The sequence below is a fragment of the Oryctolagus cuniculus genome, chromosome 9 (genome assembly GCF_964237555.1).
Source record: "Oryctolagus cuniculus chromosome 9, mOryCun1.1, whole genome shotgun sequence".
NCBI lineage: Eukaryota > Metazoa > Chordata > Mammalia > Lagomorpha > Leporidae > Oryctolagus > Oryctolagus cuniculus.
In genome coordinates this window covers 82,937,713-82,965,037 of record NC_091440.1, presented here as the reverse complement: position 1 = coordinate 82,965,037, position 27,325 = coordinate 82,937,713, and the positions used below count along the sequence as shown (strand labels likewise).

The window sequence follows — 27,325 nt, the reverse complement described above, 5'->3', positions numbered from 1 at the left end:
TCATTTATTTTCATTTTATTTGAAAGGCACAGTGGGAGAAAGAGAGAAAGAAGATTGCTTCTGTTTGCTAGTTCACTCCTCAAATGCCCACAGTAGCCAGTTTTGGACCATGTAGAAACAAGAGCCTGGGACTGAATCCAGGTGTCCCACATGGGTTTTAAGGACCCAAATCACCTGCTTCTTCTAAGACATGCATTAACTGGCCTCTGAAATCTGGAACGAAGCTCTGAGATTTAAACCCAATCACTTTGATATTAGATGTGGGTTCCCAAGCAGGGTCTTAAATACTGCTCCAGAAACCCACTTGGTAATGAAGTAATTTTAAATTAAGGTATGTCCATTGTGTTTTTAAAATATAATGCTATTGCACACTTAACAGAGTACAGTTTAGTATAAATATAACCTTTATATGTAATAGAATATAAAAAATTCATGTGACTCACTTTATTGTGATCGTGATATTTGCTTTCTACTGATGTTCTGGAACCAATCTGCAATTTCTCCAAAGTAGGCTTATAGGTATATGATAAGAAAGTGCCTAATGAAGTATGGAGACATGAAAGTCCCAAGATGTATGTTGGGCAAGCTGGAAACCCAGGAGAGTTGATGGTGTAAGTTGTGATCTGAATCTGTGGGTAGGAGGCTACGTCCTAAGACAGTCAGTTCTAAGGCAGTCAGATAGAGACTTCCTTTCTCAGCCTTTTTGTCCTATTCAAGACTTCAGTGGATTTTGTGAGGTCTGCCTACATGGGGAGGGTAATCTTTAGTCTGTCTATGGATCCAAATGTTAATCTCATCCAGAACTGTCCTCACAGACATACCCAGAGTAATATTTAACAAAATATCTGAGGTCTAGTTGACATGTAAAATTAACTGTTACAATATTTTTCTTCTAAAGCACGAGATTGATAGATTGATAAAATTGTGTGTAATGCAAGTAAATTTGAAATAAATATGCTTGTGGTACAAAGGTACGTTATAATTATTGTTAGGAATAACATTCTATGTAGGAACTTGAAGGGGGAAAGAAATATAAAATCCAGGAAGATTATTAAAATTAAAAAGGGTACAGAAGTGTATCTACATTCCAAGATAGGCAGCCTCAAATCAATAGATTTCCCGTAGCTGTATTGCCGTGGCCTGAATGTGTCCATCAAAACTCCCCTATTGAAAACAATCCCAAATGCAACAATGGTGGGAGGGGAGGCTTTCGGGAGGTGTTTAAGCCATGAGGGTTTCCTCCCATGAGAAAGTGAGTGCTGCTCTAAGGGCCAGTATGAATAGGTTTGCTTGCGCTCTTTTGCTTTTCTGCCTTCCACCTTGAGGATGCAGCAAGAAAGCATGCAACAGGGGCTGGTGCTTGATTTTTAAGTCCTCTGCCTGCAAAACTGAAAGACATTTCTGCTCTTAGTGAAGTACCCAGCTCCCGGTGTTCTGTCAGAGCAGTACAAAGTGGACTAACACATGTGTATTAGCAACTAATTAAAACTGCAATAATAGAAAAGGTGATTTTCACAAAACACTAAATTCCTCAGAATAACCTAACAAGAACTCCATGGGCCTTACATAATTTAAAATAAAATATTAGTGAAAACCATTTAAGAACATATAAATAAATAATATATATTTATTCTTATAAATATGTTTATTTTATATTTATAGAAGATATAAATATTCTTGATTGAGGAATTCTCATTGTGAACCTAATAAACTATGGCATCTAACTCCAAAGTCCATTAGGAAGGATAAAGAAAAGCTATGAAATTTTGAAATATGAACAGGGCATTTTTTCCTGAAAGTTATCAAATGTTCTATGTGACGGCACACCATGTGCTGGCTCACTCAATGCTGATTTCAATTGCTTTTGTCTTGTCTTCTACTCACAGAGGCTGTGAAAGCCAAACACACGTCCAATACCCTCCAAACTCCTGTGATTTCATAGATTTTCTCGAAGCTTAAGATGATCCCACGGCACAGATACTGCCTGTTCCAAAATGAGTGTGTGATAGCTAGAATTGCAGTGGTCATTGCTAAGATTTGTGAAGGCAAAAAGCAAGATGGATTGAGAGTATCTGCTGGTATCTTTAGCAGTTGATTCAGCCCTGGACTCTTATTGAGTGAAAAAAATTATTTTCCTTGTTGCAGGGATTTCTATTACAGTTAAATGCAATACACATTGATATAGTACAAAATTAAAATTATGTACTACATATATAAGACAAGACACATAAAGCTGTTGGGCAGAAGAGAAATCCAGAAGCACGATTTGTGATACATTCTGAGATAATAAAGTCTAATAGGATATGCAGAGGAGGATTAATTATATGAATTATTTCCTTCAGGTTAATGTAGAGCTTCATGTGATATACACTAAGTTCCAGATCAAAGAGTCACCCATAAAATGCAAGACTCTAAATAAAAATATATTTAAAAGCAATCAAATTATTTAAAAGATTGATTTATTTATTAGAAAGGCAGAGTTACAGAGAGAGAATGAGAAGACTTCTATTTTCTGATTCACTTCTCAAATGGCTTTAATAGCCAGGGTTGGGCCAGGCCAAAACCAGGAGCCAGGAGCTTCATCCTAGTCTCCCATGTGGATGGCAGGGGCCATCTTCCACATTAGCAGGGAGCTCAATCAGAAATGGAGCAGTCAGCACTTGAACTGGTGTTTACGTCGGATGTCAGCATTGTAGATGTAGGCTTAATCTACTGTGCCACAACACCTACCTAACAATTGCACTTTGAAACAAAGTGAATTCAAAAATTTTAATCTGATCTCAAAGTAGAGAAAGAATTTCCCAAGTGTACACTTATTGAAAGAAGTTCTAAGGAAGATGTTGATTTACTTGACTTCATAAGCATTTATATTTTGTATGCATACACAAAAAAGTGTAAAAGTAAAATAAGATAATGAAAAACATTTGCTTCAAATATGAAAAGTAAAGGCTATTTTTCTTAATTTGTAGGGATGTAGGGATGCTCACACATTAAAAACAAAACAAAACAGGAGCAGGCCTTTAGCCTAGCAATTCAGAGATCTGCATCCCATGTCAACAGTGCCTAAGTTCAATTCCCAGCTTTGGGTCTTGATTCTGTCCTGCTAAAGCAGACCCTGGGAGGCAGCACTCATGGCTCAAGTAATTAGGTTTCTACTGTCCATGTGGGAGACCTGGACTGCATTCCTGGCTCCTGGCCCTGATGTCTCTGTCTCAGTCTTTCTCTCCCCATCCCCTGCCTACCTCTCAAATTACAGAGGAGGAGGAGAAAAAGCAGAAACCAGAGGGAGAAATGAGCAGAGGACATTTCCAGGACAATTTGCGGAAGGAGAAATGCAGATGGCCAATCAGCATTAAACCTGTTGAAAATCATTAATAACCAAAGACACTCAAGATGAAACAAAATAATGAGACACTTTGAGTTTAGCTCATCAAAGAATGTATGAAGAGAAAATAATCAGAAATGGGAATCAAAATTTATGAACAGATACATTCACCTTGATTGCCATCACAGTTACGTATTTTCACATATATTTGAATTGCAGATTATTGCTTTTAATGCCTTAAATTATTATAGGCTCATACTTCAAGCAAAAGTTATTTTTATGCAGCATATTGTCTGTCATGCACTTGGTGGGTCAGGCAGTAGGCAATGGTATATTAAATGCTGTAGAAATTGATTTCAGTCTTGGGATTTTCAAAGCTAGGAGAAGCAGCATGTCCAATTTGAGCTTGGTGCAGGACTTCTACTCAGGCTGAATACCTATGTGTTAAAAACTGTGACTGATGACCAGAAGGAACTCCATACTCCAGGTGAGGAAAAACCTGGATTCAATTTAACCAAAAAGGAAGTGAAGAAAAATCTTGATACTTACAGTATACCTCAACATCATGTTTTCATTTTTATGAGGGACAAAGAAATAACAATCAGAAATAGAAATGATGAAAATTATCATGTTGCTCTACTGTAAGTGATAGCCACTGATGGCTCAGAGCAATTCATAGCAGTATTTAGATTAAGTGAAACCAAAGCTTAGATGAATGAGTTAAATGTGTAGTGCAAAAAAGGAATTCAGATGTTTATTTTGGTGTGAAAAATTTTGAAATCCATGTGTAATATTTCCATAATACACATTTTTCAAGAACCTTTTGAAGGCTCTGTGTGCACACACACACATGTGTGTGTGTTTATGTGTATGCATGTTGTCAGTTAACAAATTAAAAGTATACATTTGTTCAGTAAATATGTTATTCATTCATATTGTGTCTTAGAATAAAAGCTTGTGAAGTGTGTTTGCTGTAGGGGTGGGAAAATGGGAAGCAGAATATAGTTGTCCAGGAAGAGACATCTCCCACTTCCTCATTCTACTCAGATTGAGTGACTCTTCCCCATTCTACCATGGGCAAGAGGGCAAATTCAGCAAGTGCACAGGAGGGGGAGGGTTCCTGATGCTTCCTCACAAGCCCATTTGACACTGATGGCTCTGTGTTTGGATATGATTTTCTGGCCCATGGTGGCCACGTCAGGGCAAAGATTTCTGTTTCAGTGACGATCAGCCCCTGCTATGGATCTTTCAGCAGCCATTTCACCATGTCCAGGCTACCAGGCCCCAAGCTTCTCGCCATGAAGCTACAGAGATCTTTGTAGTCTGCTTGGAATTCCTGGGTCCTGATAAGTTTGACAATAAATTCTTCAGCCCCAGGCTTACCTTCAAGGAGGTTCAAATGCAGGCTAGGTCTTACTGAGTTGGTTACTAAGAAGAAGCCAAGGTTTAAGGCTATGTGGAAGCTGAGTTCATTCTTTATCACCACAACTCCATCACTGACTTTTTTTGAGCTGCCAACCCTGTTAACTTCCTTCCATCTAGCCAGTGAAATCTTGCTAGATGATGATGTGTTGGTACAGCATCCAGATACCACTGAGGAAAAAGAGGCATGCGACCAGGACATCAAAGTGCTGGGGCATGAGGAACTCAGGTACTTTATGAATTGGAGAACAAAGCTTTGGCAAGATATGACCAAGAAGCTTAAAGAGCAAGCAAAGGCACTGGACACAAGCCTGAACTCAGGAGAGGAGGAAGAAGGTGATGATAAGGAGGAGCCAACACCTGGGACCATAAGAAAGTCATTTGAGGAGAAACATGAGGTGAGGAGGAGAAAGAGGAGCAACTTGTGGGGAGCAACTCGGACTAGACTAAGTTACTGGAATTAAGACTTATTCTATGCATCTGCTCTCCCACAATATGGCACTGGGAGAGGAGGAAACAGCTTCTACACAGCTGCCTCCAGTTCAACCAATAAACTGTAGGACCTGCTCCTGATTGGAGGAGAGCAGCATACTCGGCGTGTGGGTAGCAGAGTTGGGATTGGTGGAAGAGGACTATAAAGGAGGAGAGAGACAACATGCACCAGGAACATCTATCTGAAGGAACACCTGTGCAGCCCCCGAGAGAGCCGGCCGGCAGTGTGCCGCTCCCCCGCGGAAGTGGGGAAAGTGGCAGGGGGAACCGCCCTTCCACAGAGGTGGAAGGGATGGTAGCCAACCCGGGAAGAACCAGCAGCAAACCCGGGGAGGGCCGAGCAGACAAAAGAACAGCGCAGGGTCCTGTGTCGTTCCTCCACGAAGAGGGGGAGTGACATAATGGTGCCATGACTCGGATATGAAGCCTAGGCAGGGTTTAGTGTCATTCCTCCATGAAGAGGGGGAGCGACATAATGGTGCCGTGACTCGGATAGGAAACCTAGGGGGGAAGAAGCGGGAAGAAGTGGGAAAATACCGGAGAGAGAGACTAGTAAAGAGCCTAGGGAAAAGCCGGACGGAAAAGGTGCCGGAAGAAGCTATCGAAAGCCTAGGCATAGACTCGGATACGGACTGTGGGAAAGAAGTTAGGATTGAAAGCTAGGATTGAAAGTGAAAGTGAAACCAGATGCGGACTATGGCGGGGAAGCTAGGAGATTGAAAGCGAAAGTGAAACCTAGAAGAAACTTAGACTCGGATACGGACTGTGGGGAGAAGCCAGGAGAAATGAGAGGGGAATATTGTTGGAAGAAAACTTAGGGAAACATACCGGGTAGAGAAAAATGTTAGGGAGGATGAAGCTGCGGGGGCAGGCCGAGGCGGAGACGTAAGCTATCTTGGGATTGTCAAGTCAGCCTGGGGAACAAAAGGCGAAAATCTAAAAAACCAGAGGCGGAGACGTGGGCCAGGTTGGAATCCATCAGATTAGCCCGGGGAGCAAAAGATGGGAAGCCAAACCGTAAGGTGGAAACGTAGGTTAGGTTGAATTCGCCAGGTTAGCCCAGGGAACTTAGACTGAATACCGGTGGTGGAAACGTGAGCTAGGCTGTGTGACTCGCGGAAGCCGCCGCGCAGAGAGAGTGCGCGGGGCACGAACTGGGAGAGCGCCTGAGGCACAAGTAGTAGGAAACGCGGGGCTAGCGCGAAGGCTGTGGTGCGGGCGCAAAGGGCGCGGAGACCGCGGAGCTGGGAAACCGCCGCGGGCGAGGCGCCGAGAAGCAGCCTCGGGGCGGGTGCTGGCATGCATGCCACAGGGATAAGAGAAACAGAAGTTTAGAAGTAAAATGAGAGAAATAGGAATGCTGGCAGATAGAAGTAAAATGGGAGAAATAGGAATGCCCGGAGATAGAGAAAAATAAGGCCTCCCCACAACACGGCAATGAGAGAGCTTGGATTCGGTCTGCCTGATTAGTAAGACGATAAGCACCTGTGGGCGGCTGCAGGTCACCGAAGATAGGCATTATCAACACCAATAAGTCTCCCCACAAGACGGCAATGAGAGGGCTTGGATTCGGTTTGCCTGATTGGTAGGGCTTGTAAGCACCTGCAGGCAGTTCTAGCAGAGCAGAGCATGCGCTGCAGGGCACCGAACACAGGCACGCATTAGCACCTAAAAACCTCCTCACAACATGGCGAAGAGAGGACCCGGATTCGGTTTGCCTGATTGGTAGGGCTTGTAAGCACCTGTGGGCAACTCTAGCAAGCAGAGCAGAGTGTGTGCCGTGGGGCACCGAAGACAGGCGCGTATCAACGCCAAAAAATAAAAAGAAAGGGGGATCTGTGGGGAGCAACTGGGAGCAACTCAGACTAGACTGTTACTGGAATTAAGACTTATTCTATGCATCTGCTCTCCCACAATATGGCGCTGGGAGAGGAGGAAACAGCTTCTACACAGCTGCCTCCAGTTCAACCAATAAACAGCAGGAGCTGCTCCTGATTGGAGGAGAGCAGCGTACTCGGCGTGTGGGTAGCAGAGTTGGGATTGGTGAAGAGGACTATAAAGGAGGAGAGAGACAACATGCATAGGGAACATCTATCTGAAGGAACACCTGTGCAGCCCCCGAGAGAGCCGGCCAGCAGTGTGCCGCTCCCCCGCGGAAGTGGGGAAAGTGGCAGGGGGAACCGCCCTTCCACGGAGGTGGAAGGGACGGTAGCCAACCCGGGAAGAACCAGCAGCAAACCCGGGAAGGGCCGAGCAGACAAAAGAACAGCGCAGGGTCCTGTGTCGTTCCTCCATGAAGAGGGGGAGTGACATAATGGTGCCGTGACTCGGATATGAAGCCTAGGCAGGGTTTAGTGTCGTTCCTCCATGAAGAGGGGGAGCAACACAACTGAACTGGATTTTGGCAGAGATGAAGGCCAGGGAGGTGGTAGAATTAAAGAGGAGGAGAAAGAAGCTGCTGCATGAGCAGAGAAGGCAGTGGGAGGATGTGGAGGTGACGATGGGTCTTCCTGGGGTTTCCATTGCGGATGAGGGGGAGACTGGCATGTTCTCCATGTGGACCATCTGGAACCACCACCTGTTAGGGGAAGTGACACAAGGGGATGTGAGCACTGAGAACACATTCCTGTCTAATCTGCCAAGGGATGTCACCTATGTGTCAGATGAGGAGGAGGAGGCTGATGTATCTCTGGACAGTGACCTGGATCCAGGGTTGTGCAATTTGCTGAAGAAGCAGATAATAAAGAAGAGGACAAAGAGACTCTGCTGCTGCTGTCATTGGAGGAAGAGGTGGTACTGCTGGAAGAACAGGCTACCCGTGGTCTCAGGATGGCTTCAGTGGGATTGAGGATGATGCGGTTGAGGCCCTGCGGATCAGCTAGGCTCAGCTGGTGTACCAGAGCCACCACCACCAGCAACACCCAGCACCTTCATTTGAAGATGGAAGGACAGTCTTCCCCATTCCAGGATAAGGCAACTAGAGGTTCCTTCGAGGAGAGAAATTGCCACCATCCTGGAGGGGAGGAAAGATGACAGCTGACACAGTGATAGCATAGCAGTGATCATGAAGAGAGATGGCAACCATCCTGTGGTTAGAAGCAAATCCATGCCCCCCCCCCACAATCCCATAATATATAGTGCCTGTCAAAGACCCAGGGAAACATCAGATACTGGGCCATGAAAGTCTTGATCCAGGTGCTGTTATTGCTTCTTCCTAAATGGCTGAAAGAGACATCGTAGGGAATTTCTTCAACTGGTTTGCATTTAATGAGGATGAGAGGGAGCTGCAGGAGTGGTTTTTGCAGGAGCAAAAGCAGCACCAGGTAGGGCAATTGCCTGCTGACAAGAAGGAAGTGAAGCAGTACTGGAAACAGCGGCAGGTGATCAATGCGTGTCTCATTAAGAAAGTGGTTGAGGCCAAGGTTAAAAGAAACAGAGGTGGCCGGCGCCGTGGCTCAATAGGCTAATCCTCCACCTTGCGGCGCCGGCACACCGGGTTCTAGTCCCGGTCGGGGCGCCGGATTCTATCCCGGTTGCCCCTCTTCCAGGCCAGCTCTCTGCTATGGCCAGGGAGTGCAGTGGAGGATGGCCCAGGTGCTTGGGCCCTGCACCCCATGGGAGACCAGGAAAAGCACCTGGCTCCTGGCTCCTGCCATAGGATCAGCGCGGTGCGCCGGCTGCAGCGGCGGCCATTGGCGGGTGAACCAACGGCAAAGGAAGACCTTTCTCTCTCTGTCTCTCTCACTGTCCACTCTGCCTGTCAAAAAAAAAAAAAAAAAAAAAAAAAAAAAAAAAAAAAAAGAAACAGAGGATGCTGAAGAAGCTGGAGCAGCCCAAGAAGAAGACAGAAGCAGTAGTGAATGTGGGGGTATGGAGCGAGGCATCTCAGAACAAGAGAAAGTGGCACAGCTGTGAAGTCTCTACAAGAAGGCTGGGCCTAGCAGGAGACAAGTCAAGTTCCAAAGAAGGTGTGGGTTGCAGGATGTTCCAGCTAGCCAGAGCTGGGGACCACTTCTAGGGGTGGATTCGAGGATGAAGCAGGACAAGAGAACACAGCGACATAGGGTGCAGAAGAGAAAACACAAGTGGGAGTGAGCTGACTAGCAAAAGGACTAGGAGCAGGATGTGGCATGGCTCACTCCACGTCCTCGCTGCTGGCCACGCCCTCACGTCACAGCTGTCTAAGGAGACAATGAGGTAGCTGCATAGAGCACCATGGTGGTCCTCAATGAGGAAGCTATCATCATGCCTGAAGAAGCTGTCTTGTCAGTTCTGTGAAACCATGATCCTTCTGAGAAGAGTGTGAGATACTGAATGAATATAGTCAAAGTGATTGGTGTAACTAAGCAGTTAGTAAAGTTTAGGTGAGCAGGAACTCTTGTATCTCTGCAAAATAATGCTGTTTCTTTGTTGGCTTGATACACTCACCTTCCCAGGATGCAACTGTTGCATCTGGGACCAAGGCACATGCTCACCCCTCACCCCAGGTGTGTATCAGATTGAGGTATCACTCTATTCCTTAAAAAAAAAGGTGGAAGGCAGGTAAGAGCTCTTTTTCTATAAGCAGACTTCTGTTTTCTCTCTTCCCGCCACGGACTGGAAAGACCTGTCCTACTCTCTTAGAGGTACTGTTTTTCAGTTTTTTAAAATTTCTGTTCTTTACAGGCAACTCTTGGCCAACTGATGTTGGATCTTTTTCCTTGGGTGAGGTTGGCTCATACTCCTGCCAGAATGTACATTTATTCCCTCACTGCTAAATAAATTCTGTCCCTATTTGCACACAATACTAGCCTCTTCCTAATATTTCTGTCTCTGCAGGAGGCAAGAACCTTGGTTGGACATTAATATATTCATTGCCCACATCAAAGGCTTTTTTAAATTATAAGATTGTCTCTTTAGGCATGTGGGTCTCTCAAGCTTTCCTGCATCCTATGCTATTAGCTGAATAAAACCAAGATGATAGCCAGAAAAAAATAAAGCTCTAAGAAATATGATACACAGAGACAAGCTGCTTGAAAGAAACAACAAAATGTTAAATATTGTTATCTCTGAATTATGGAATTTCGACTACTTCAGGTTTTCTTTTTTTTCTGTCTTTCCCAATTTTCCATAGTAAATTTATTTCTTTTATAGAACCAAGGTGAAGCAAACTGGTTTTATTTTGAGTGGTTGAATTCTACCTACACACCCTTTAATGCTGACTTTTAATCTGAATGTAGGAAAATTCCTAAATGACCTTATTGCAGTTACTAGTGGGCCTTATTTATTTGCCCAGACCAAGTCCACAGCTCTGTTTTTTGTTTACTGGTTTATAGTTTATAATTTCCCAACTCAGATCAGTTGCTTTCCCTCTTTGCATTTCCAATAGATCCCTGTTTACCATAATCCTATATTGGTCTTAGTCTTCAGCCTGCTCCACAATATTCTTTTATTTATTTATTTATTTTTTGACAGGCAGAGTTTGACAGTGAGAGAGAGACAGAGAAAAAGGTCTTCCTTCCATTGGTTCACCCTCCAATGGCTGCCGCACTGATCTGAAGCCAGGAGCCAGGTGCTTCCTCCTGGTTTCCCATGTGGGTGCAGGGCCCAAGCACTTGGGCCATCCTCCACTGCCTTCCCAGGCCACAGCAGAGAGCTGGATTGGAAGAGGAGCAGCCGGAACTAGAACTGGGCACCTATATGGGATGCTGGCGCCGCAGGCGGAGGATTAGCCTAGTGAGCCATGGCGCCGGCCCCAACACAATATTCTTTCTACTTTAACCTTATGATATTTTACCTTCTCTACATCAAAATACGTGTTCTGAGTTTTTTATGCAAGACTTCTTAGGTGGCATCATCTCTTTTAAAATCAACTTCTGGTCTCTACATTCATGGAAATAGAGCTATATAAGTGTACCTCAAAAAAGTTCATGAAAAAATGGACTTGGACTCCTGTGCAAAATTTTTGAAATCCATGAATATGAGTTTTTCGTAATATGTGTTTTCATGACCTTTTTGCATGGATTTCAGACTTTTTTACATTAAGGCAAACATTCTTTAATTTCATTTCTGATTAAATTTTAAAGTACCCTTATTTATATTCACCATCTGCCATTGGTGTGGAAGTAAGAACACCTTATGGTGTGGGGGCTTAGCTCTGATTCTCTAACTCAGTGGGTCTGAGTGCAGTTTAATTGATTTTGGGTTGTGTTTTTTAAAGGACCTTAGGTGAATGGATTGTACCTGGAGTTGAGAATTAGTGAACTGGTTAACCTTGACCCACATTCTACTGTGATCCTTTTCATATTTTGGTGTGCACAGAAATCGTCTGGAGATGTTCTTAAAATGCAGATTCTGAGTCATCCAAGCTGGGACCAGGCCTGAGGCTCTGAATTTCTAGCAATCTCCTGGGTGATGACACTGTCCACATTCCACACTTAGAAATACCCCCATGTATTTAGTGGCCTTACCTCATTTTTCAGCTCCCACTGATGGATCCATTCAGTGGTGACCTCCAACCATGGCTCCAAGTGAGCTCCAAGTAAGCCTGTCCATATGCTACCATAGTAGCATAGAACAGAAATGTAGAAGTTAAAGTACACATGGCTATGAAAGTATATGACTATGTGGAAAAGCAGCAGTGTTTATTCATGCCAAATAGGGTTGAATGATAGCTTATTTAGTCACTGGTTGAGTCATTCAAAAATACTGATTGAAGACCTGCCTCGTGCCAGACACTGTGTCAGCTTGTGTCTAATTTAATTACTTATAAGATTCTCTATGCTTTGCCATCCAGAGCATATTGATAGTGTGCTCTGAAAGTCAAATTATGAATAATGGCATGCATTGATTTGCTTACTATTATTTGTCTTTACTTAGCTTTATTTTATTTGCTTGGCAGGACCAAAGGCTCCTCACAGGGGCGTCCCAGGAGATTGGAAGATGATATAAGCGCCTTTCATATTAATCCAATATCAGAAATGTAGTAGTGTGGGGCTTATGGAACACAGCACTGCCACTGATGTACTTCAGCTCCCTCCTTGGGCTTTCCAATTAGAATACCATGGAATTCCTTGCGTCTTAGTCCAACTTTATGCAAGAGGAATGTGGCCAATTCTTCTGTCTGGACTGGGTCACATTGTCCTAGGTTGCTCTCTAGCCTGTGGACAGGCTCACTTAGTGGGTCCACAAATGGGAGGAGAAAGAGTGGTGAGGTCAGCAACATGTGAGGGTACATCAAGACATTTGTGTCGAATGTGCCTTTTTAAAAATTCAATTTCCATGAACTTTTTGAGATAGTCTTATATTTGTAAAACTTAAATATCTTGTATTTTTACAAAGATAAGTCATTTCAACTTCTTTCAAGTGAACCCTAAGAAACTGAAGAAATCCCAAAGTTTTATTTATAGTCGTATTGTATACAAAAAGCAGTGTCTCAAAAGCATTTAGTTTCTCAAATGATTTTCAAAAACTCTGGGAAATGAGTTAGTAATTGCCTAAAGACTTCCGGAGATTCCCAAGTTTCTCTTATGGGTAATGTCAACAAAGTTTAATTTATTGTGAAGCTTTAAATGAAAACTATACAATAACATTCATAGGAAAAAAATGCCTAATCAGAAAGTCCTCAGCATGTGAACCTTTTAAAATACAAGAAAGACCAAGGAAAGTCTTTTTTCGTTTTTAAAAAAGATCTTGATTTATTTATTTGAAAGGGGGTGGGGAGAAGCATCTTCTGTCCCCTGGTTCACTCCACAAATGACAATAGCCAGGGCTGGGCAAGACCGAAGCCAGGAGCCTGGAGCTCAATGCGGGTCCCCCGAGTGGGTGGCAGGGAATCAAGCACGTGAGCCATCACCTTCTGCCTCCCTGGGTGTGCATTATCAGAAAGCTGGAGCTGAAAGTGTAGCTGTGAGTTGAGCCCAGGCACTCAATTAGGAGATGCAGGTGTCCCAAGTGGTGTCTTAACTGCTATGCCAAATGACCACCCCAAAAGTCTTCTTGTAAATTGAGAAATTCTGGACCCAATTCTAACAAAAGACAATTGAGAAAATGTCTGTTTAAATATCTTCCTCTTGAAAAAAAAAAAAAAAGGAGAAGGAGGGACGGAAGGCACAAGAAAAATATCATTGAATTCTTGGAGTCATATACATGAAATTCATGAGGTCTGTTCTCTATATATTAATAAATCAAGAAATGCATAAAAGTAAATACCTTCCTCTTAATACAAAACAAAGACATGTTCTATACGTTTGAAGAAGAAATCAATGTAACTTTAAATTCAATCAAAGAACTCTTTAACTTAGGGAAGATCTTCTGTATCTTATCCCCAGGGTACCATATAAAAAAATCTTGGAGTAAAGAACTTGAAAACAGTAAGAAAAAAGGAAAAAATAAAGAGAGATCTGCATAGAAATGTGAAAGCATGTGTGGTTAGCATCACAGAACAGAGTTTCAGTTTTGAAAGGGCTCTACTGCCTGTATTTCCTCTTCAACATCTGAGCCAAATGGTCCTACGATGTTGAAGCCCGCTAGAGTATAAGAAAAGCACTCTGGCTATAGAATATGGATTGAATTAAGAAGTGGAAAGTTTATGAGCATGCATAACTTAGGAAATGATCCATAACTTAGGAATTGACGAAGTTAACTATGGCATTCAGGGAGTTGCAGGCCTGGGCAGGGGCTGGGCAGTGAACCTGGCAGGGAAGGAGGAAGAGTATGAAGCAGACAGTAAAAAGTGAGAAACAACTGAGTTTAACAACTGATTGCAACCAAATTTCCGAGAGAAGGCGGGACAAGGATGGGTCCGAACTTTGAATGTGAGTGATTGGAAGACAGAGATGGCGGTATCTCAGCTGTTGGTGCTGGGAGACGTGATGAGGTGTTTGGGAACAAGCTGAGCATGAGCTTGAGAGGTATCCAGGTGATAGTATCCACTGGTCATTTTTCTATTTTCAGCCAGAAGATTGTCATTTTTCTCCTGTAGTCATTGGTGTGACTCACAGAAGGCCTTATTTTTAGAAATGGGGCACAGTAGTATGGATAGTTATGGGATTTAGCAGTCTAACATAATATGCTTAAAAGGGTAGAAAAATGACCAAAATTATCACTGACAGTCAATCAGTCAAAACCATTATTTTCATACCTTTGCATATTTTGGTCAAATGATTTTTTAAAAAGACATTTATTTGTTTATTTGAGAGGTAGAGAGAAAGAGAGAGAGAGAGATGGTCCATCTTCTGGTTCACTCTCCAGATGGTCACAATGGCCATAGCTGGGACGATCCGAAGCCAGGAGCTTCTTCCTGGCCTCCCACATGGGTGCAGGGGCCCGTTTAAACACTTGGTTTATCTTCCACTGCTTTCCCAGGCCATTAGTATAGAGCTGGATTGGAAGAGGAGCAGTTGGGACATGAACTGGCACCCATTAGGGATAATGGCACCGCAGGCAGAGGCTTAACCTACTATGCCACATGGCTAGCCCGTGGCCAAGTGATTTGCTGTGTTTTTGTGGCTCAGAGCAATTACCCACTTACCACTAATAAACAGAGAAGCAAAAATCTTATTGACAATGAATTCACTGAGAAAGCAATATAGGTAAAAAAGAAAATGAATATATAAGGAAATAAATACTTTGTTATAACTAAGGAACCTATAAAATCAATTAACATAAAATTAATAGGAAAGTTACAATAAATTTTAAAATTTAAGTTATATATTCTTTAAAAATTTTTTTTAAAGATTTGTTTATTCATTTATTTGAAAGGCAAACCAGCTGAGAGAGAGAAGGGTAAGCAGAGAGATTCCATCTGTTGGTTCACTCCCCAAATGGCTGCAACAGCCAGGTCTTGCTAAAGCCAGGAGCTAGGAACTCTATCTAGTCTCCCACGATGGTGGGAGCCCAAGCTCTTAGGCCACCCTTCACTACCTTCCTGGGTGCATTATTAGGAAGCTGGATTAGAAGCAGAGAGGCCAGATCTAAGATTAGCACCAATATGGGCTGCTGGCGTGGCTTAACCCACAGCACCATACCTTTGGTGCCAAGTTATATATTCTTAATTCTCAGAGGAATCACTATTAACAAGTGATGAATAACTTCTATGTCAAAATGAATGATAATTTACAAAGCAGTATAATGCCTGCTATCTCAGGTGAGTATCTGAAATTTGTGTGATGATAGGATCATTTTACAACATGACGACTTTAGAACTCAGAAAGTCTAGTTAATTTGTTCAAGGTTGACCAACTCATGAAAACTGGATTTTCCTTTCAAGAATTCTGTTTTCTGAGTTCAAAATTCTCTTCATTATACAGTTTTGAATGACAAAAATATTTCAAAAATATACTTTCATGGGAGATAATTTCTTTTTTTAAAGTAATATTTACTTTCAATATGTGCCTTTATACAATAGCTTTGTTTTCCAAATATATTGCATTACATTTAGCTAATCATCAATAAGGTTTTCTTTTTTTTAACTTTTATTTAATGAATATAAATTTCCAAAGTACAGAATATGGATTACAATGGCTTCCCCCCCATAACGTCCCTCCAACCTGCAACCCTCCCCTTATCCACTCCCTCTCCCCTTCCATTCACATCAAGATTCATTTTCGATTCTCTTTACAGATCAGTTTAGCATACATTAAGTAAAGATTTCAACAGTTTGCTAATTTCTAAGTTATTTTTTTGTAAGGCAGAGTGAACAGTGAGAGAGAGAGACAGAGAGAAAGGTCTTCCTTTTCCATTGGTTCACCCCCCCAATGGCTGCTGCAGCTGGTGCATCACCCTGATCCGAAGCCAGGAGCCAGGTGCTTCTCCTGGTCTCCCTTGGGGTACAGGGTCCAAGCGCTTGGGCCATCCTCCACTGCCTTCCCGGGCCACAGCAGAGAGCTGGCCTGGAAGAGGAGCAACCGGGACAGAATCCGGTGCCCTGACCTGGACTAGAACCCGGTGTTTCGGCCCCACAGGTGGAGGACTAGCCTATTAAGCTGTGGCGCCGGCCTCTAAGTTATTTTAATCATTAACATGGAAGTCTGTCTTTTGGATGACAACATTTTGGTTTATAATTTTGATATATTAATCAAGGCCTATGGTCTAATTCAGAAAGAGTGTCAGTTTTTTTAACAAAAATAATTTAGTATAGGAGATTAGCTAATCCTCTATTGTACTGGAGGATCAAAAAGGCATTGCAAAAATAATGATCACAGGGAGTAGCTACCATCCTTGGGACTGGGAGAATAAAGCGTAGTTGGTGGTTGTACTGGTGTGCATGAAGGTGGTACGTTGCTCAGGAGATATTGGCATGCCTCTGGCAGTGTCTATTAGAGGAGTTTGCAAAGAATACTTTCTTGGTGTTACTAGTGTTATTTAATTTTTTTTGACAGGCAGAGTTAGACAGTGAGAGAGAGAGACAGAGAGAAAGGTCTTCCTTCCTTTGGTTCACCCCCAAATGGCTGCTACAGCCGGCGCTGCGCTGATCTGAAGCCAGGAGCCAGGTGTTTCCTCCTGGTCTCTCATGCGGGTGCAGGGCCCAAGCACTTGGGCCATCCTCCACTGCCTTCCCGGGCCACAGCAGAGAGCTGGACTAGAAGAGAAGCTACCGGGACAGAACCCGGCTCCCTGACCGGGACTAGAACCCCGGGGTGCTGGCGCCACATGCGTAAGATTAGCCAAGTGAGCCATGGCGCTGGCCGTTTAATTTGTTTTTACCAAATGCCATTAAAAATCTTTACAGAGATTTAGGCTATTCTGAAAAACAGTAGAAGGAAATTCCATCAGATAAATGTGCAGCAATGGATGGTGGGCTGTTGGAATGAACTCCCATGCTACAGACATTAAGAAGACAATTAACTATATAGAATTTAAAGACAGTAATAAAACTAGTTCAAAGTCAGTTTGCTTATTACAACAATGTACTAACTATTCTAACAACTGGCAGTGATGAAATAGTCTTCTGGGTGAACCACTGTCCCCTCCATTTCCTTGTGTATGTGACTAAAATAAGTTGCTGTAGCTTCTAGGAGAATATATTTAAGTGACTTTTTTTGCAAGTCTTTGATTCTGCAAGTAGTCTGGTGAATGAAGAATGGTAGCTCCTTGACTTTCCAACCATTCAGGCAAGCAGCAGTGATTTCAGTGGCAATATTGAAGGAAAACTACGAGGGTCACATTCAGGTGGTAGATAGTTCAGCACACGGGCTGAGGGTTGTAGTTGACTAGACAAGAGAACTCCATCCCCCTCTTCTGTTGGTAGTCACTAGCTATGGTGCAGCAGTAAAGCCCCTGCCTGTTCTACTACTGGAAAAGATAAAGAATGGGCAAATGCCAAGCCCTCATGTTCATCAGTGATTCCTGCTATTGATGTGGCTCTATTCCATGAGGTCATTCTGAGCCCCAGGTCACTGCTCCCGTCTTACTGCTTCACCATCCCCAAGGGTATTGAGCTCATGTCTGGGGGTCATTGAGTCACGAATTTGTTCCTGTTTTAGCCCATAGAATGTGGAAGGTATTGAGTTTATTAAAATATTTAATGCTTGAAAGACAAAGAGAGAGAGGGGGCAGGGAGGGAGGGAGGGACGGAGGAAGGGAGGGAGAGAGAGAGAGAGAGAGAGAGAGACCCCTTACATCATCTGCTGCCTTCCCAGGCACATTAGCAGGAAGATGGACTGAAAGCTAAGCAGCCAGGAATCAAAGAGGGAGCTCTATTATGAGAGGCTGGCATCACAAGCAATGGGTTAATTCACTGCACCACAGTACTGGCCTCAAGGGCAAGTGATTTTTAAGACAAGTGACTCACTCTGAAGAAGCGTATATCACTTTCACTCATTCTACAATCTAAAATATTCCCTAGGAGAACTAAGCATAATATATTATTTAGTTTTCATCAACATAACAAAATATTTCAAGCATCTAAATTTATAAAGAAAAAAAGATTTATTTAGCTTGTTGTTTTGGAGTTTGAAAAGTCAATACCAGGCAGACCCATTAATCTATCCTTTGGTGAGGGTAGCAGATGGTACAAATCATGGCAGGAGTGCATATGTATGCAAAAGCTTACATCAACAAAGGGAAGGTCGGAATGAAACACACACACACACACACACACACACAGACACACACACACGGGTCCCATGATCCCTTCCAATGGCACATCTCTAGTGTCCTAAGAACCTCCTAGTAGGCTCAACCTCCTAAAGCTTCTGCCACCTTCAGTCAGCAGCACCATGGGGACTAAGCCTCTATTCATGGACCTTTGAGGGGTACCTAAACCAATATCCAAGCACAGCATATAATCTCACAACACTAACAGAAATGAGTTTAAATATATACCCTGTATCCAACAAACAAGAGGATGATTCAAGCAAAAAAGTTTCCTCAGTGTTCTCTCCACTCTTTATATTTCATTGCCTGCTGAAGAAAACTGAACTTACAGACTTCATCAGCACAAAACACCCTGAAGAGCAAACAGGACCTTGAACAAAAAGAACAAAACTGGGGGCACCAGAGTTCCTGATTTCAAGACATACAGCTGTTGCAACCAAAATAGCATAGTTCTGGTATAAATATAGACACATAGACTAATGGGACAGAGGAGAGATCCCAGAAATGAATATACACAGCTACAGGTAACTGATTTTTAACAAGGATTTGAATGGACATTTTGTGAAATAATAAATACAAATGGCCAAAAAATACAACAAGAGGGAGGGAGGGAGGTAAATATGGTTATCTTCTTAGAGTTATACCTATGAAATACATGGAATCTGTTGTTTATATTAATAAAAATTTTTTAATTTAAAATTTTAATTTAAAATTGTTTTAGTTCAATATCAGTAGTCATCAGGAACATGGAAACCAAAAAAAAAATGTAGTATCACCTCACTGCAGTTAAAATGACTATTAATTTTTAATCTTGATTTTAAGTTTTTTAAGTTACACAAGTTTTATGTATTTCATATATACAGATTTAGGAACATAGTGACACTTCCCTCCATCCTCTGTCCTGCCCAAATAAAAAAGCTGTCTGCACCTTAATGTTTATTGCAGCTCAATTCACAATAGCTAAGACCTGGAATCAACTTAAATGCCCATCAACAATAGACTGGATAACGAAATTATGGGACATGTACTCTATAGAATACTATACAGCAGTAAAAAATAATGAAATCTGGTCATTTGCAACAAAATGGAGGAATCTGGAAAACATAATGCTGAGTGAAATAAGCCAGTCCCAAAGGGACAAATGTCAGATGTTCTCCCTGATCGGTGACAACTAACCAACCACAAAAAAGGAAACCTGTTGAAGTGAGATGGACACTATGAGAAACAGTGACTTGATCAGCCCTTGTCCTGACTGTTGATGAACAACTTACTATTGGTTGAACTCTTTAATTAACACACAATTATTCTTAGGTGTTGAAATTCAACTGAAAAGTGATCCCTGTTAAATATAAAAGTGGGAATAAGAGAGGGAGGAGTTGTACAATTTGGGACATGCTCAATCGGACTTGCCTCAAATGGTAGTGTTAGAAACATACCAGGGGATCCCAATAAAATCCCATCAAGGTGGCATGTACCAATGCCATCTCACTAGTCCCAGTGATCAGTTTCAGTTCACATTTGATCATAATGAAAGGATTAAGAGTCAAAGGGATCACATAAACAAGACTTGTGTCTGCTAATACTAATTGAAAGAATTAAAAAGGAGAGAACGATCCAACACGGGAAGTGGGATACACAGCAGACTCATAGAATGGCAGATGTCCTAAACAGCACTCTGGCCTCAGAATCAGGCCTTAAGGCATTTGGATCTGGCTGAAGAGCCCATGAGAGTATTTTAGGAATGGATTGCCGAGACACTCTGGCAAAAAACAAACAAACAAACAAAACCTAAATGAAAGATCTCTGCGAGTGAGATCCCAGTGTAAAGAACGGGCCATCAAAGAAGGTGCCTTTCTCTGAAGGGAGGAGAGAACTTCCACTTTGACTATGACCTTGTTTAAATAAGATTGAAGTCAGCGAACTCAAGAGGCTTCCATAGCCTTGGAAACTCATGACTAGAGCCTAGGGAGATTTCTGATGCCATAAACAAGAGTGTCAAATTGTTAATTCAACAACAGGAGTCACTGTGCACTTACTCCTCATGTAGGATCTCTGTCCTTAATGTGTTGTACAATGTGAATTAATGCTATAACTAATACTCAAACAGTATTTTACACTTTGTGTTTCGGTGTGGGTGCAAACTGTTGAAATCTTTAATTAATATATTCTAAATTGATCTTCTGTATATAAAGAGAATCAAAAATGAATCTTGATGTGAATGGAAGGGGAGAGGGAGCAGGAGATGGGAGGGAAGTTATGGGGGGGGAAGGCCACTGTAATACATAAGCTGTACTTTGGAAATTTATGTTTGCTAAATAAAAGTTTAAAAAAAACTTCATCAATGAATCAATGACAAACTAATCCTGCATATCTTACGTAAGGTAAGCTGAGAAGTATATTCTAGCTATGTGGCCATGGGTTCCACTTAAACCTAATTAATGTTGGAGAAAGGAAGAACAAATTTTAGGGTACAGTTAGCAGCTGCCACAGTGTGTATTCACATATTTTTATCTCTCAGCTAAAAAGATAAGCGCCCATAGCTAAGACAGCAAGTTTTAATCCCCACTTCTAGAGCTTGTGTGATTGACAGATTAGTAAATATCTATTCACACAGATGTAATGAGATCATAATATTCTGATGAAATCAGAACTCTGTATTTGCATTTTATCTCAACACAACTTTTTTGCCAGATAATATAAAGCTGATTTCTTCATCCAGGTGCAAGAACAATGCAAACTATTAAAATACAGCTCAACACATAGACGGTCTGTGTGGGGAGCAACCCGGACTGGACTGAGTTACTGGAATTAAGACTTATTCTATGCATCTGCTCTCCCACAATATGGCGCTGGGAGAGGAGGAAACAGCTTCTACGCAGCTGCCTCTTGCCAACTTGAGTGATGACCTCCAGGAGCTGATCCTGCTCCTGATTGGAGGAGAGCAGCGTACTTGGCGTGTGGGCAGCCGAGTTAGGATTGGTGGAAGAGGACTATAAAGGAGGAGAGAGACGGCATGCACCAGGAACATCTAAGGGGAACATCTAAGGGGAACACCTGTGCAGCCCCCGAGAGAGCCGGCCGGCGGTGTGCCGCTCCCCCGCGGAAGTGGGGAATGTGGCAGGGGGAACCGCCCTTCCACGGAGGTGGAAGGGTCGGTAGCCAACCCGGGAAGAACCAGCAGCAAACCCGGGGAGGGCCGAGCAGACAAAAGAACAGCGCAGGGTCCTGTGTCGTTCCTCCACGAAGAGGGGGAGCGACAGTCTGTATTTCAACAACACAAATACTATTCATTTAAACACTTAAATTTCCATGGTGACTTTTTAGCCCAAGGTCTAGATAAATCAAGCACATACATTTTATGGAATAACATTGTATAAAAGCCCGAGTGACAAGTCTTCTTTTCCTGGAGCAATTCAGTCAAGTATTCAATGATTGGTATAATTACTGAGGGTAGTCGCCATCTTTGATACAAGTTAGCATTTTGGTCATTAATGTTAAATCAGTAAACAATTGCTCAAGCTTATTGTTGGCACTGGATGTTATCACTAAGTATATAGCAGTTCACTAGTAGGCATGTTATTGAATATACTACCAGGCAGGAATTGCCAAAATTTTCTGGGGCCTTCATTCCTATTGCTTTGGCTTTTACTCTATTTCTATTACTGGCCAGAAGTGAAATTGGTATTGCAATTGTCTGCATATGCTGGTTCATAGAAAATTAAGGAATTATTTCCTCCAAGTAAAAGGGATTATTGGAAACTCATGACTGGAGCATAGGGAGATTACTGATGCCATAGACAGGAGTGTCAATTGGTAAAGTCAACAACAGGAGTCACTGTGCACTTACTCCTCATGTAGGATCTCTGTCCTTAATGTGCTGTACATTGAGATTTAATGCTATAACGAGTACTCAAACAATATATTTCACTTTGTGTTTCTATGGGGGTGCAAACTGTTGAAATCCTTACTTAATGCATAGTAAACTGATCCTCTGTAAAAAAAAAAAAAAAAAGAAATTATCAATTCCCAACTTGACTCTCACTGGGATTAAACATGACAATAGGTCTGCTCTGATTTCATCATCATTTAAAAAAAATCATCTATTATTTTTCACTTTATGTTTCTGTGTGGGAGCAAACTGTTGAAATCCTTACTTGATGTACACTAAGCTGATCTTCTGTATATTAAGATAATCAAAAATGAATCTTGATGTGAATGGAAGGGGAGAGGGAGTGGGAAAGGGGAGGGTTGTGGGTGGGAGGGACGGTATGGGGGGGAAGCCATTGTAATCCATAAGTCGTACTTTGGAAATTTATATGCATTAAATAAAAGTTTAAAAAAAAAAAAAGAAAAATATAATTACAGATGCAGGTGTTTGGGTAGTAGTTAAGACACAGCTTGGGACATTTATATCCAGTATCAGAGTGCCTGGATTTGAATGCCAGCTTTGCTCCTGATTCCAGCTTCTGATAATGCACACCCTAGGAGGGAGCAGGAGATGGCTGAAATCGTTGGGTTCCTGTCCCTCCTGTGGGAGACCTATTCTGACTTCTCAGCTGCTGGCTTCCACCTGGCCCAGCACCAACTGTTACAGGCATCTGGGGAGTGAACCAACGGATAGGATATGTCTCTGTTTCTCTGCCTTTCAAAAATAATTTTTAAAAAGCTTGAATTACTAGAGTCCATTTTATTTGAAAATGTTGATATAATACTATTTTCCTAAATGGAAGAGCACACCCTAACAAAAGCCCAGACTACATGTCTTACTACTTATTACCAGATCTTTTTATTACTATGTAGAGGTCTGGTTGACTGCTATATAAAGATGGATAGGTGTTACAGCAAAACGGGAGAAATGCAATTTACAAATTAGGTAACATTTGGGAATATTTGATACAAACATCAGAAATTGATTTTGCTCACTAAAATGTGGCTGCTTCTAGGGGGAGAGATTAACATACAAGTCTTGGACTTACAGCATTGCTATAGCTTTTAGAAGTATTAGAGGGCATCTAGTTAAATATCTCCCCAAGGCTCCTGTCACTTCCTTATCATGCCTGACAGATTATCTTTTTATTGACTGCTATTAGAATGCTTCTGGTGAGGCGTGACCCACTTCATTCCATCCTTCAGTTGATGGACAGCTCTAAATTGTCTCTTAATTACCTTTCTTATTCTCCCAGGCCTTCTCTGAAACAACAGAGCATAAATCTGTTCTCATTTCTATGTGATTATCAGTTAAATATTGAGGAGTATAATTTTCCTCCTGAGACTTTTCAGGCTGGAAAAAAAACCCTAACTGTTTCAGTCCCCATTGATTAAATGGTTTCCTGTCCCACTGTGTCCTGATGACCTTCCTCTGGTCACACTTGTGCTTTTCAAAAACCTGTTGTGATCAATCCAGAGAACAGAGTTCAGTAAAATAATCTTTTAGGTATTGCGGTGTTCTATGAAAAGAATGTGGCATTAAGGTTTTCACCTCCTTTACCACTTTATGTGGTCTTATTTTAATGGCATGGAGGAGGCCTTTCATGTCAAAAAATGACCTTTTAAGGAGTCTATGCTACCATCAGTGAATGTTTTTGTTCCTTTGACATTGAAGTGTTTTTCTTCTTCCTCAAGACATTTCTAGAGTCCCTGCATAGAATGTAAATCTTTCTCAATCAGAATTAGTTCAGACCTACAAGGAGTATGAGGGTAAGAGAAGCTGAGTGACAGAGTAAGAGCACAACAGAGCAATCTTTGGTGTTGGGTGTACTCATGAACGTGTTAGCCAAAGTCTCCCCCAAAATGCAGGATCTCGTACTTGAGTTCAGGTGCTAGCTATAACTCCTCCTGTAGCCTTTACAGGTGACGGAAGTGGAAATAAAAGTGAAGGAATATTGGGAAACCTGTTGTCTTAAACTTTGTCGGTAGCAAAGGTGGTATGTCACTCTCAACATTCTAGCTATTATGTTTTGTGGAAATAAGGAACTGTTTTAGGATATGTGCAGGTGGATTGGATGTAATGATGGCCAACATCCTGTAAGAACCCAGTGGCTGTCACTGATGTTGCAGCAGACCTCTGCTAGTGGCCCCACCATCCTTGTCTTCTGTGATCCCTTCCCCTGGAGTGTGGGAGGGACCTGCGACTTGCTTCTAAGTGACTGAACTATGCAAAGTTGATAGGATTTACTGATTCTATATATGGTATTATGTTATATAACAGAGTGCCCACACTGATGGATTTTCTCTTATTTTCTTCCTAACTGAGAAGAAGCAAGATACCTTGTTGTTAAGTAAGGAACTGGGGGTGGTCTGTGGCTATAGACAGAAAAAAATGAAGTCCTTAGTTCTACAACTCGAAAGGAAGTGACTTCTGCTAACAAGTACAGAGACTTCCCCAGCTGAGCTTCTGATGAGATTGTAACCCCAGCCTACTCTTTGAGTGTACTCTTATGAAATCTTAAGATGAAGCCCAGCTAAATTGTATCCAGGCTCATGACACAAAATCTGTGAGATGAAAATAGGGTGTTCAAAAAGTTCATGTAAATGTACATTATGAAAGAATTATACATGTTTTAAAATATTTTCTACCAAAATGAACTTATGTTTTAATTTTATTTTCCATGAACAATATTTTAAAAAGTTATTTATCTATTTATTTGAAAGGCAAAGCAACAGAGAGTGGAAGAGAAATACAGAGATCTTCCACTTTCTGGCTCACTCCCCAAATGGTCACATCAGCCAGATCAGGGCCAGACTGAAGCCAGGAGCCATGAATTCCATCCTCATCTCCCACGTGGGTGTAGGGACCCAAGTACTTGTTCCATTCTCTGCTACCTTCTCAGGTGCATTAGCTGGAAGCTGGGTCTGAAGCTGAGTAGCTGGGACTCAAACCAGCACTCTAATATGGGATGGTGTCATTGTAAGCAGCAGCTCAACCCACTGCTCCACAATGCCAACCCCTCTATTAACATTTTGAAGTACACTCACACAATTATGTGTTATTTTAAGCTAATCATTTGTGATAATTTATTAGACAGCAATATATAAGTAAAAAAAAAACCTATGTTAGCTGCTTAAATAGTTTAAATAATTTATTCAAGTCTGTATCACTAATGAGAAGCCGAGATGGAGTTTGGACCCAGGAAGTTAGAGGAAGAGCCCAGGATTTTAACTGATAATCTAATATGTCAAAAATTTTTACAAATAGTATAGAAAGGTTGGTTAAGTTTCAAATAAATTAAAAGATTATTAATTCTCTAAGAAGGAATCATTTCTAGGGCATATATTGATTAAATTTTGTTCACTTTTAATATGTTTGTAACTAATATTCAGGAGGGTGGGCTTAAAATTTTGTAATATTGAGTTTTTTAAAATTTTTTTCTATCAGACATTATCTACAATAAGATCCAAGAGCCTAATAATTGGCATTGAAGAACACTTCCAGAGTAATGAAATGGAAGCTAGACCCAAATGTAACTACCAGATGTTTCAGAATGAAATACCTGAATCACGCAAGTAATAAAGTTTTCATGAAGGTTGCACATTAAGGAACCATACGTTGAAAGCCTAATACAGATCCCCACTGTGCACACAATGAAAGGCAATTCCCTGGTCTACTGTAACATAGATCTACATCATTCTGCTCAATTACTTGTCTATTAAATTCTCTTTTCCTGACCACTAGTGGATTCAAAATGTCCAGTGCTTCTCTGTGTCTGTGTCTCTACTCATAGTATATCCTAGTGAAAGTATCTTCCCCTTCATCTTTCCCTCTATAATTTGCCTTTTTATTTTCATTTTAATTAATTGTTAACATATTCAATATGATTTGAAGATACAAGTCTAAGAACATAATGATATTCTACTTCTCCTATCTCTCTCCCCTCTCTTCCATCCTCCTTCTTTCTACCTTTTTGTCTTTTGTCTATATTTATGTCTTTTGTCTTCTACCTTTTTGTCTTTATTTTTGAGTTAACATATTTTAAGTATACAGTAAAAAGGCTTAATACTTCCTAAGAGAATAAGTTTAACAAATAGAAAGCCAAAAGATCCCAGTTTAGTGGGAATATAGACAATGGATATAAATAATAATTGAATGTATAAATGATGGTTTCACCTGCATACAGTTTTTTTGGTCAATTAGTAATTTAATTTCTTTCAATGAAATGCAACCAATGAAAATATAGCATCAAAATACTTCCTGTGTTGTTAAATAATTAACTTCAGTTATATTTCGAGCCATTTCATCTTAATAGTTTATGCACAGTAATAATTTTACACAAATTGGAATGCATATAATCATACATTTCATTTTTTGTACTCTATTACCAAAGCTCAGGGAAAACATGATATTTGTCTTTTTGGGACTGGCTTATTTCACTAAGTATAATGGCTTCTAGTTGTGTCCATTTTATTATGAAATAAAGGGTTTCATACATTTTTACAATTAAGTAATATTCCATATTGTATATGTACCACATTATCTTAACCCAGTCATTGATTGATACAAAATTTTAGCTATTGTGAATTGAGATACAATAAACATGGAGGTACAGATAACTCTTTCATGCACTGATTTAATTTTCCTTGGATAAATTCCCAGGAGTGGGATGGCTGGGTCATATGGTTGATCTAATTTTAGCCTTTTGAGGATCTCCATACTGTCTTCCACAATGGCTGTACTAGCTTGCATTCCAACCAATAGTGGATTAGGGAACATTTTTCTCCACATCCTTGCCAGCATTTATTGTTTGTTGATTTCTGTATGAGATCCATTCAAACTGGGGTAAAGTAAAAACCTCATTGTGGTTTTGATTTGCATTTCTCTAATGGCTAGTGATCTTGAACATTTTTTCATGTGTCTGTTGGCCATTTGAATTTCCTCTTCAGAAAGATGCATGTTCAACTCCTTTGCCCATTTCTTAGCTGGATTGCTTAATTTGTTCTTGTTGAGTTTCCTGAGCTCTTTATAGATTCTGCATATTAATCCTTTATCAGTTTCATAGTTTGCAAATATTTTCT

The 27,325-nt window shown here is 41.3% G+C and overlaps 1 pseudogene; it reads left to right on the top strand.

Moving 5' to 3' along the window:
* Window positions 1-570: 570 nt before the first annotated feature.
* Window positions 571-9,633, top strand: LOC100354319 (pre-rRNA 2'-O-ribose RNA methyltransferase FTSJ3-like; annotated as a pseudogene).
* The last annotated feature ends 17,692 nt before the right edge of the window (window positions 9,634-27,325 follow it).